Genomic DNA, 12678 nt, shown 5'->3' on the forward strand with positions numbered 1-12678 from the left:
TCAGCCTAGCGCCCCCCGGGACGCCGGAAGGAGTCTCAGCGCCCAGCCGACCACGTGCACGGCATCTTAGGGCACGGGTTCCCGCCGTCTCCCCACTGTAAAGGAGCGGCTTACTCCGGAGGTCCAGCCCCCGTCACACACACAGTCACGGGACCCGTGGATGAGGCAGTATTTGAGACCAGAAGTTTACTGGGGACTTGGGTTTGGTTTTTGTTTGGTTGATTTTGTCGTTGTTTTTAGAGTCGGAGGTCTCGCTGTGTTGCCCAGGCTGCTATCAAACTCCTGACCTCAAACGATCCTCTAGCCTGGGCCCCCAAAGTGTTGGGATTACAGGTGTGAGGCACCGCACCTGGCCGGGAACTTGTTTCTAATGGAAAATTGTGTGTGTGCTGTATTATTAAGAGCATTGGTTTGGAGTCAGACTATCTGGGCTATGACCCGGGTCTCTGCACTTCTTATATCGTCTTTGGTAAATTATTTAACTTCTCTGTGCCTTCGTTTTCTGTAAAAAGCAGATAATTATAGCTACTTCATGAGGTTGTGTGAAGATTTAATGAGATAGTGTGTGTGAAATGTTCACAACTACCAGACACGTAACTGCTCGCTCGTGTTCCCAGTTGCTATACTCACAAGGGCTCACTCCCACTGCCATCTTTCATAATTTCAAAGGGTCTACAGTTAAAAGTAAGTGCCCTTTCCCCTGAGGAAAGCACTAACCTTGTGCTTTCCTTGTATTTTTTCTTAGAGCACGTATGTACCTGTGCGTGTGTGCGTTTACACAAAAGGCCTTTTCTATTCTGTTGGGCACTCTGCTTTTTCATACGACAAAGTACCTTGGCGCTCATCTGCCAGAACATGCCACACTGCCTCATTTCTTTTTAAGGGGCACATAAAAACGTCCCTATAGTATATTAGGTTGGTGCAAAAGTTATTGCGTTTTTCTGCCATTAAAAACATTGCAGGCTGGGCCCGGTGGCTCATGCCTATAATCCCAGCACTTTGGGAGGCCGAGGCGGGAGGATCACCTGAGGTCGGGAGTTTGAGACCAGCCTAATTAACATGGAGAAACCCCATCTCTACTGAAAATACAAAATTAACTGGGCGTGGTGACGCATGCCTGTAATCCCAGCTACTCAGGAGTGGCCGAGGCGGGAGGATCACCTGAGGTCGGGAGTTTGAGACCAGCCTAATTAACATGGAGAAACCCCATCTCTACTGAAAATACAAAATTAACTGGGCGTGGTGACGCATGCCTGTAATCCCAGCTACTCAGGAGTCTGAAGCAGGAGAATCGCCTGAACCCAGGAGGCGGAGGTTGCGGTGAGCCGATATCGTGCCATTGCGCTCCAGCCTGGGCAACAAGAGCAAAACTCCATCTCAAAAAAAAAAAAAAAAAAGCAAAAACCGCAATTATTTTTGCACCAACCTGATAGAAAGGGTCTTTGTTTTCTTTGCCCTTCTTTCTTGGTGGACATGGAGGTGATTTCCAGCCTTGCTGACAGGCCTTGCCCTGATGCACATAGCAGCATTGTTGCATACATGCAAACACACCGCAGCCTGCCTGCCTTTCTCTTTCTCTTTCTTTCTTTCTTTCTTTTTCTTTCTTTCTTTCTTTCTTTCTTTTTCTTTCTTTCTTTCTCTCTCTCTCTCTTTCGTTCTTTCTTTCCTTTCTTTCTCTCTCTCAGTCTCTCTCTTTCCTTCCTTCCTTGTTTCTTTTCTTTTTCTCTTTTTCTTTCTTTTTCTGAGACAGGGTCATTCTCTGTTGCCCAGGCTGGAGTGCAGTGGCACAATCACAGCTCGCTGCAGCCTCAGCCTCTCGTCTCAGGCTCAAGGGATCCTCCCACCTCAGCCTCTCTGGTAGGTGGGTCTACAAGTGCATGCCACCACGCCCGGCTAATTTGTTTTGTTTTGTTTTGTTTTGTTTTGTTTTTGTAGGTTCAGGGTCTTACTATGTCTCCCCAGCTAGTCTCAAACTCCTACACTCAAGTGAGCCTCCCACCTCAGCCTCCCAAGGTGCTGGGATTACACGTGCAAGCCACCCTGCCTGGCCCATTTCTATAAGTAGACGTGCTGAGTCAGAATGTGCATGCGTTTTTGTTTGTTGTTGTTGGTGTTGTTGTTTTTGAGATGGGGTCTCACTCTGTCACCCAGGCTGGAGTGCAGTGGTGCGATCTTGGCTCTCTGCAGCCTCCACCTCCCGGGTTCAAGCGATTTTCCCACCTCAGCCTCCCGAGTAGCTGGGATTACAGGGGTGAGCCACCATGCCTGGCTAATTTTTGCATTTTTAGTAGAAATAGGGTTTCACCATGTTGTCCAGGCTAGTCTCGAACTCCTGACCTCAGGTGATCTGCCCGCCTTGGCCTCCCAAAGTGCTGGGATTACAGGGGTAAGCCATCACACCTGGCCCGTGCGTGCATTTTTTTATTTCAACAGATATTGCCAGATTGTTGGGAAACTCTCAGACCCCAGAACTTAGCTGGCTACATGCTCGGCCAGCCCTCAGAGACAGCATGCTTGGAGACAGGAGCAGGAATTGACAACCTGAGTGGTAGATACCACCCAGGCACCCTCATTCACCGGGTAAGTAAGGATCCAGGTAGTGGGCTACTAAAAATGAAGTTCATTCATTTATTTATCAACAAATGGACATTCAGTACCTGCTAAGGGACAGGCATTGTACTGGGCAAGGGTGAACAATATACACCAAGTCCCTATTTAGTGTGCCTGATTTCCAAACAAAACAAAAACAGAAAACAATTTAGAGGCGTGGGAGCAAGAGCGTCAAGAGATATTGAAGCTTAACTCACTGATGATAGGATACTAAAAGGGATCCTGCAACAGGAGTGTGGCCTGATCGCAATCTATCTAAACCCTACATCTCCAACAAGGTCTCCCTCCTCCATGAAGCCAGATGTGGTCCCCCTGCCCTTTCTGCCAGGCTGCCTTTACTCTTCATTCTCATTGCTGGTCACTCCAGCATGAACTTAGATGCTGACACATCAATCTCCTATACTAGGGAGGTGCAAAAGACAGGGGCCTTTGGAGCTGGCCCACCAGGCTCCTCCACTTACTGGCATGTGGCATGGGCAGGCAGCTCAGCTCACTCTCTGAGTTTCAATACCCTCATTTATGAAAGGCAGATAACAATATCTGCTAATCCGGGAGACTGCAAGGATTAATTGAAGTGATAAAGTGCTTAGAAGAAAGTGCTCAGTAAAAGTACCGTGCATTCTTGGACAACAAGGTATCATGTGTTTGTATCTCTGAAATTTCACCAGTGTCCAGTCCTGGCATAGCAAGGGGGAGTGGGTGCTCCGTGTAGAATGGAGAAAGGGCAATAAAATCCAGTGAAAGTAGGATGAAATCCAGTCAGGTCTGCTGGAAAGCACGCTTCAGCAGCGACAAGGTCCTTGTGGTGGGCCCAAGCCTCTCCCCACCCACAGCCTACCCTGGACTAATCTTTACTCTCTCCCAGCACGTAAAAACCCTATGCTCCAAAAATACAGAGCATCTCTCAGTTCCTCCTATAACCCTTTCCCCTTGTTCTCTCACTTCTAGTTTTCAGTGGTTGCCATTCTCTCCCATCTGGAAAGTTGTCTCCAAACCCCAGCCCCATCGTGCCACCTGACCAACCAACTCATTCTCGAGTTTCAGCTGAAAGGGCCTTTCTTCTGGGAGCCCTGCCCTCTCCTGGGCCTGGGCCAGTTCCCCCATTCTCATAGTTCATTCTCATAGTTACTCTTGTTTGTTTGTTTGTTTCTGGCTTTGTTTGTTTGTTTTTATTTTTTGAGACAGGATCTCACCCTGTCATCCAGGCTGGAGTACAGCAGCACAATCTCAGCTCACTGCAGCCCTGACCTCCTAGGCTCAAGCAATCCTCCCACCTCAGCCTCCCAAGCATCTGGGACTACAGGCATGCACCACCATTCCTCCTGGCTAATTTTTTATTTTTAGTTAGAGACAGGGTTTTGCCATGTTGCCCAGGCTGATCTTGAACTCTTGAGCTCAAGTAATACACCTGCCTCGGCCTCCCAAAGTGCTAGGATTACAGGCATAAGCCACTGCGTCCAGCCCTACTCTTGCTTAACCTACACTCATCCCATACCCATCACATGGTATTATCGTTGTTCAGTGTCCCCTTTCCCAAAAAGAGAGTAAGCCTTTTGGGCATAGGGCTGTTTCTACCCATGTTCGTCGCCATCCCCCTGCCCCTAACCCTGCCCTCAGTAATTGTTAAATGCATATGAAATAGTGAATGAGTAAATATGTATGAAATCATCAGGGCCTCAACTATAGATAAATCCAAATAACCACAAACCCCAGCCAAAGCCACCCTTACTCAGCAGTTGCTCCATCTGTCCTGTTGTGTCTGCAAGGGTTACAGACCCAGGGCTGAGGGCTAGCTGCCAACACTATTTGATAACTTGAATGAAGTAAGAGAATGAACTTCTTTCCAGCCTGGCAGAACCTTAGTGTTGCAGCAGATGGTACTGGAGGAGTCTCAGAACTGCTGGATGAGTAAGTGAAAAGGCAAAGATCAAAAATTACATCTTGGTGTTTTTTCGTTTGGGTTTTGTTTTTGTTTTTGTTTTTGTTTTGTTTTTTTTTTTTTTTTTGGAGCTCGTGTGCCAGTTATGGATTCACTGACTTCCTAAACTTTTCTTGGAGACATACTACTTGGAACATCGCCGTGGCCTGAACAAATTGAATCAAAGCATGCAGTAGTAATTCAGGCTGGGAACTCAGACAGACCTGGGTTCAAATCCAGACTTCACCACAAATTAGCTCTGTGACCTTGTAGCCTCAGTTTCCTAATCTGCAAAATAGAAATAATAATACATGCCTCATAGAGATGGTAGGAAAATTAGATTATGTATACAGAGTGCCTTGAATGGCACCTGGTATAAAGTTGATGTTAATAAATGTGTTATTTTAGAAATTATTTCTGAAAGTGTGTCCCACAGAATGTTCCATTGCTAGTGGCTCCATTACATTGATTTCAGCTCCCGGAAGTCACATCGTCAAATGACAGACTCTACTATGGGAGAGGTAGATTAACTATACGTGAGAGCTTGGGACTAGATACATAGCTGTGCTTGGCAGGAGGTGTGCTGGAAGTCAGACAGATCACATGCTGTTTGTCAGGAAACCGGGCCTAAGTCAGTAGAAAAAAATCCTCTGAATTCCTATTAGGAAGGCCAGCAATTCCCCCAGGGCGGATAGGGGTCAGGGATCTGTTTCTACACTATGAACAGAAAGATAAGCGGCAGGGTCGGAAGAGTCAGAAGAGGGAGAACTCCGTCTCCGTCTCCGGCTGGGGAGAAAAGGGAAGGGCAGTTGAAGGCAATTGGGCTTTTTTAACTAGGTAACTAGACTATCGGTCTTTTCATCTTTAAAAACCACCTAAGGTAATGGTAAACAACCCAGTCATGCTCTCTGAACAATCAGCCTTGTTTCTTTCCTAAAGTTATCAACGGCAGCATCTAGAATGCTTTGTAAGTTATTTTCTTTTTCTTTTCTTTTTTGTTTTTTTTGATTCAGGGTCTCAACTTTGTTACCCAGGCTGGAGTGCAGTGGCACAATCTCGGCTCACTGCAACCTCAGCATCCCGGGTTCAAGCAATCCTCCTGCTTCAGCCCCCGCAAGTAACTGAGACTATAGGCGGCACCACCACCACATCCAACTGATTTTTTTCTCTTGTATTTTTTGTAGAGACAGGGTTTCCCCATGTTGCCCAGTCTGGTATCGAACACCTGAGCTCAAACGACCCACCCATTTTGGCCTCCCAAAGTGCTGGGATTATGGGTGTGAGCCACTGCACCCAGCTGTAAGTTATTTTCAAGTAGGAAGAAAAGGAGGCTGCCTGCTCCTTAATTCTTCAAGCCTACCCATCCCTATCAATCATCCCTTCAAACACAGTAAACTATGACTTTAAATTCACACTTGGCCCAGGAGCCGGTGGCATCTGAAATTTTTTTAAAAGCCAGAGAAGATAGATGTTGACCTGATGATCTTTCAGCTTCTAGATCTCACTGAACCACTGGCCAAATCTTTCAATAAAGAATGTGTTTAACCTGCCTCGTAAGACCTATGTATTTGCACAAGAAGGGAAAAAAGAAATGCAAAACTAGAGCTGCCTGCCTGTGCTGAAGCTTTTTCAGTAATTTCAGAGCCACTGAAGTGCTGTGAGATTAGTTGACAAGAGAAAAACACTCTGAGATCTGCCAGAATGACCCTAAAGGGGAGAAAAATAAACAGGTGGAAAAACAAGAAACACGCAAGACTGATCAAAGCGTGTCTTTACTGTTGAACAGCTTTTGTTGACTTCTGGTACCATCAGTTTCCTTGAGTAGAATAAAGACCAAGAAATGCAGAAAGTTAGTTATGGGCCTTACCCAATCAGGCCCAAAGGCTTTACTGGGGTTACAGGAAGCCAAGTACCCAGTCCACCAATATCCTGGGAGAAAAGCCTGAAGGCAGAACATGGTAGGTTTTCCCTTGCAGCCTTCAGGCTGATCTGATGGGACTTCAATTCTGTCACTTCCTTGCTCTGTGACGTTGAACATTCTGTAAGCCTCTGGGCCTCAGCTTTCTCATCCATGGAAGTGGGATTACAGTGTCTAACCTGCAGGGCTGCTGTGTGTTTATATATGTGCAGAGAACATAATGGGCTTCCCTTGATAGAAGCAGAGATTGGACGTGTGACCTCAGACAAGTTACTTTTTTTTTTTTTTAAAAAAGTTTTTTTTACAAGTTTCCCTCTCCCTCCCCCATTCAGAAAGTGGGAGGGGTAACTATTCAGGGAATTTGTGAGATGTTACCACAAGGTTACACAATGGCTTACTGTAAACTATTTTATGTCTTTTTTTTTTTTTGAGATGGAGTCTCCGTCTGTCACCCAGGCTGGAGTGCAGTGGTGCAATCTCGATCTCAGCTCACTGCAACATCCACCTCCTAGGCTCAAGCAATTCTCGTGCCTCAGCCTCCTGAGTAGCTGGGACTACAGGTGTGCACCACCACACCCCAGTAAATTTTTTGTATTTTTAGTAGAGACAGGGTTTCGCTATGTTGGCCAGGCTCGTCTTGAACTCCTGGCCTCAAATGATCCACTGGCCTTGGCCTCCCAAAGTGCTGGGATTACAGGTGTGAGCCATATTTTATGCCTTTTATCAGGGCATCCTCCTCTCTAGGTTTACAGGACATAAAATTGCCCAGAGGGCAACTGAGGAGCATCACTCTACAATTTGGGAGAGGTAAAGGGAAAAGAATCAGATGGGTAAGATACATAAAAGGTGTACAGCTATGAAGTTGTTCAATACTGAGTATGCACCATGGTTAAACACACAGATGCAAAAGCCGGACTGCAAGTTTGAATCTTGGCTCCAACGTTGCACATCCTTGGGCTGGTTCCCTAACCTCTCTCAGTCTCATATCCCATAAAAAAAGAATTAAATTAATCAATATAAATGTAAAAGTTCTTACAACTAGCTGGCACATAGAAAGCTGTTAGCAGGCCAGGCATGGTGGCTCACACCCATAATCCCAGCACTTTGGGAGGCCAAGGCGAGCAGATCGCTTGAGGTCAGGAGTTCGAGACCAGCCTGGCCAACATGGCGAAAACCCATCTCTACTAAAAATACAAAAATTAGCCAGGTGTGATGGTGGGCACCTGTAGTCCCAGCTACTCAGAAGGCTGAGGTGGGAGAATCACTTAAACCTGGGAGGCAGAGGCTGCAGTGAGCCCAAATCGTGCCATTACACCCCAGCCTTGGCAACAGAGTGAGACTCTCTCAAAAAAAAAAAAAAAACCTGTTAGCAATTGTAGCAGAAACATGGTTTTACCCATGGAATATTCATGGGCTCCCCCTTCTCCCCTTATTTCTTAGCCTCCCTTGTGTTAGGTTGTGACACGTGACCTACACCAATGAGCTGAGAACAAGTGTCATTTGAGGACTGAAGCAGGTGAGAGCTGATGCATGCTTGCCAACTTTTTCTTCCCATTACTGAAATAATGGAATGTGATGAGATGGTAGAGACACAAACCGGAAGTAATCCAAATCACTGAGTGGTCACATGGAGAACAGTTGCCCTGACGTCACCCAACTTGTATCAGACTTTGCAAGAAATAAACCTTTGTTACATTAAGCCACAGAGATTTCAGAGCCTGTCCTGTCCTGACCAATGCAGCTATTATTAAACTTGTAATCAAGAATGATTAGTCTGAGAAAAGGACAGCAAATTTTAGAAAATTAGGAAACATTTGCTGAGTACCTAGAAGGTTCCAGACACCTTATATAGTGCCTTATCTTCTCTAATGTGGGGGTGGTTTTTGGCACCCAGGGGACATTTGACAATATCTGGAGACATTTTTTTGTTGTCACAACTGAAGGGGTTCTGCTGGCATCTAGTGGGTAGAGGCCAGGGACACTGCTACAAAGCCCTATAATGTATTAAGTGTACAAAAAGAAACCCTCCCGGCCAGGCATGGCGGTTCATGCCTGTAATCCCTGCACTCCGGAGTCTGAGGTAGGCAGATGGCTTGAGCCCAGGAGGTCGAAGCTGCAGTGAGCCCTGATCGTTGTGCCACTGCACTCCAGCCTGGGTGAAAGAGCATCAAAAAAAAATAAAACCTCTCTGCTGTTGGTTTCTGTGACTAGCAACATTGAGTTGCTTGGCTCAGTATTAATAGTCAAGCAGTTATATAAATAAGCACAACTCTATTAATCCAGAATAAAAATATTGGTGGCATCCCATTTAAAAATTGAGTCTAAGCCCTTGAACATGAGTGTTGCTTCATGTTTCTCCAGTTTGGTAGATCTGTATTTGCAGTTGGCAGAGATTAGGAGTTGCTACACTTAGCAATAAGGAGAGTAAAGCCTTAACAAAACTGGATACAGTTTGGGACATGTTAAGATGGAGATGTTTACCAGACTTCCAAGTCAAAATATCAAATAAGCAATTTAATGACTACAGCTCAGGAGAAATGGGTTTGAGATACAAATTTGGGTCTTCAGTATAGGTAATAAAGCCAGGAAATGAATGTGGTCTCACCAATAGAACATTAGAGAAGTCCAAGAACAAAACCTTGGTGATATGGTTTGGCTGTGTCCCCACCCAAGTCTCAACTTTCCCACGTGTTGTGGGAGGGAACAAGGGGGAGGTAATTGAATCATGGGGGCCAGTCTTTCCTGTGCTGTTCTCATGATAGTGAATAAGTCTCATGAGATCTGATAGGGTTTTCAGGCTGCTTTTGCTTCTTCCTCATTTTCTCTTGCCTCCACCACGTAAGAAGTGCCTTTCACCTCCCACCATGATTCTGAGGCCTCCTCAGCCATGTGGAACTATCAGTCCAATTAAACCTGTTTTTCTTCCCAGTCTCAGGTATGCCTTCATCAGCAGCATGAAAACAGACTAATACAATATATTGGTACCAGGAGTGGGGTGCTGCTAAAAAGATACCCAAAAATGTGGAAGCAACTTTGGAACTGGGTAACAGGTAGAGGCTGGAACGGTTTGGAGGGCTCAGAAGAAGACAGGAACATGTGGGGAAGTTTGGAATTTCCTAGAGACTTGTTGAATGACTTTGCCCAAAATGCTGATAACAATATGAACAATAAGGTCCAGGCTGAGGTGGTCTCAGATGGAGATGAGGAACTTGACTGGAGCAAAGGTGACTCTTGCTATGTTTTAGCAAAGAGACTGGCAGCATTTTACCCCTGCCCTAGCAACTTATGGAATTTTGAACTTGAGAGAAATGATATAGGGTATCTGGTAGAAATTTCTATAAGTAGCAAAACATTCAAGAGGTGACTTGTGTGCTGTTAAAGGCATTCAGTTTTATAAGGAAAGCAGAGCATAAAAGTTTGGAAAATTTGCAGCCTATTTGATAGAAAATTAAAACCCATTTTCTGGGGAGAAATTCAAGCTGGCTGCAGAAATAATTTGCATAAGTAGCAAGGAGCCTAATGTTAATCCCCAAGACCATTGGGAAAATGTCTCCACACCATGTCAGAGACCTTCACAGCAGCCCCTCACATCACAGGCCTGGAGGCTCAGGAAGAAAAAGTAGTTTCATGAGCTGGGCCCAGGGTCCCTGTGCTGTGTACAGCCTAGGGACATGGCACCATGTCCCAGTCCCTCAGCCATGTTCAGCCATGGCTGGCTGAAAGGGGCCAATGTACAGCTCAGTCTGTGGCTTCAGAGGGTGGAAGCCCCAACCCTTGGCAGCTTCCACATGATGTTGAACCTGCAGGTGCATAGAAGTCAAGAATTGAGGTTTGGGAACCTCTGCCTAGATTTCAGAAGATGTATGGAAATGCCTAGATGCCCAGGCAAAAGTTTGCTACAGGGGTGGGGCCCTCGGAGAACCTCTGCTAGGGCAGTGTGGAAGGGAAATGTGGGGTCAGAGACACACACAGAGTCCCTACTGGGGCACTGCCTAGTGGAGCTTTGAGAAGAGGGCCACCGTTCTCCAGACCCCAGAATGGGATCCACTGATAGCTTGCATCGTGCACCTGGAAAAGCCACAGACCCTCAACACCAGCCCATGAAAGCAGCTGGGAAGGAGGCTGTACCCTGCAAAGCCACAGGGGCAGAGCTGCCCAGGATCATTGCAGGCTGTACCCTGCAAAAGCCGCAGGGGTGGAACCCACCTCTTACATCAGTGTGACCTGGATGTGAGACCTGAAGTCAAAGATCATTTTGGAGCTTTACAATTTGACTGCCCTGCTGGATTTCAGACATGCATGGGCCCTGTAACCCCTTTGTTTTGGCCAATTTCTCCCATTTGGAATGGCTGTGTTTACCCAATATTTGTACCCCCATTGTATCTAGGAAGTAACTAGCTTGCTTTTGATTTTATAGGTTCATAGGTGAAGGGACATACCTTGTCTCAGATGAGACTTTGTACTGTGAACTTTTGGGTTAATGCTGAAGTAAGTCTTTGGAGGACTGTTGGGAAGGTATGATTGGTTTTGAAATGTGAGGACATAAGATTTGGAGCGGTCAGGGGCAGAATGATATGGTTTGGCTGCATCCCCACCCAAATCTCAACTTGAATTGTATCTCCCAGATTTCCCACGTTGCGGGAGGGACCCGGGGAAGGTAATTGAATCATGGGGCTGGTCTTTCCGTGCTATTCTCGTGATATTAAGTCTCACAAGATCTGATGGGTTTATCAGGAGTTTCCTCTTTTTCTCTTGCCCTCACCATGTAAGAAGTGTCTTGCCTCCCACGATGATTTTGAGGCCTCCCTAGCCATGTGGAACTTTTAAGTCCAATTAAACCTTTTTCTTCCCCATCTCGGGTATGTCTTCATCAGCAGCGTGAAGAGACTGATAAAAGCAGAAGGAGGCCAAGTGTGGTGGCTCGCACCTGTAACCCCAGCACTTTGGGAGGCCGAGGGCAGATCATAAGGTCAAGAGATTTGAGACCATCCTGGCCAACATGGTGAAACCCCATCTCTACTAAAAATACAAAAAATAGCTGGCCGTGGTGGCGCATACCTGTAGTCCTAGCTAATAGGAAGGCTGAGGCAGGAGAATCACTTGAACCCGGGAGGTTGCAGTGAGTCGAGATCATGCCACTGCGCTGCAGCCTGGGTAACAAGACTCCATCTCCAAAAAAAAAAAAAAAAAGCTGAAGGAAGAACGAGGGAGAGAATGAATGAGAAGCAATGAAGCATAATACTGCACGATGGAAGCTAAGTCGGCTGGGTGCAGTGGCTCACAGCTGTAATCCCGGCACTTTGGGAAGCCAAGTCAGGAGGATCGCTTGAGCCCAAAAGTTTGAGACCAGCCCAGGGTACATGGAAAAACCCTGCCTCTACTAAAAACAGAGAAATTGGCCAGGCGCGGTGCCTCACACCTATAACCCCAGCGCTTTGGGATGCCGAGGTGGGCGGATCACAAGGTCAGATCAAGACCATCCTGGCTAACACGGTGAAACCCTGTCTCTACCAAAAAAAAATACAAAAACTTAGCCGGTCGTGGTGGTGGGTGCCTGCAGTCCCAGCTACTCGGGGGGCTGAGGCAGGAGAATGGCGTGAACCTCGGAGGCGGAGCTTGCAGTGAGCCAAGATCGCGCCACTGCACTCCAGCCTGGGTGACACAGCAAAACTCCCTCTTAAAAAAAAAAAAAACAAAAACAGAAAAATTAGCTGGGTGTGATAGTGTGTGCCTGTAGTCCTAGGTACTCGGGAGGCTGAGGTGGGTCGACTGAGCAGGGGACACGGAAGTTGCAGTGAACTGAGACCACACCAGACCACTGCACTCCAGCCTGGGTCACAGAGCGAGACCCTCTCAAAAAAAACAAAAGTGGTTAAATGAAGGAATGGTCAACCCTGTCCTTGAGTACGGAAGGTCAAGGAGGAAGAGGATGAGCTTTCTCAACCTGGACAGCATTGCTGATCTTGACACACAGCTTCAGTAGGACAGCAAGACTTGAGGGTTCTAACAGTAAAAAAAAAAAAAAAAAAACCTCATCCAGTCACTCTTTTGAGGAATTCTATAAAAAGGAACAGAGAAATAACAGTAACTAGAGACAGTAGTGGTCTGAAAAAAAAAATCCTGAGTCATATTAAATATGAGGGTTTTTAAGGTCATCTAGTTGTCTTGTATCAGAACAAGGAAATCCCACGTTCTTTCAACTGTTTTCACCTATAAGCAATTACTTTTGCAA

This window comes from Mandrillus leucophaeus, unplaced genomic scaffold (genome assembly GCF_000951045.1).
Source record: "Mandrillus leucophaeus isolate KB7577 unplaced genomic scaffold, Mleu.le_1.0 Scaffold572, whole genome shotgun sequence".
Lineage (NCBI taxonomy): Eukaryota > Metazoa > Chordata > Mammalia > Primates > Cercopithecidae > Mandrillus > Mandrillus leucophaeus.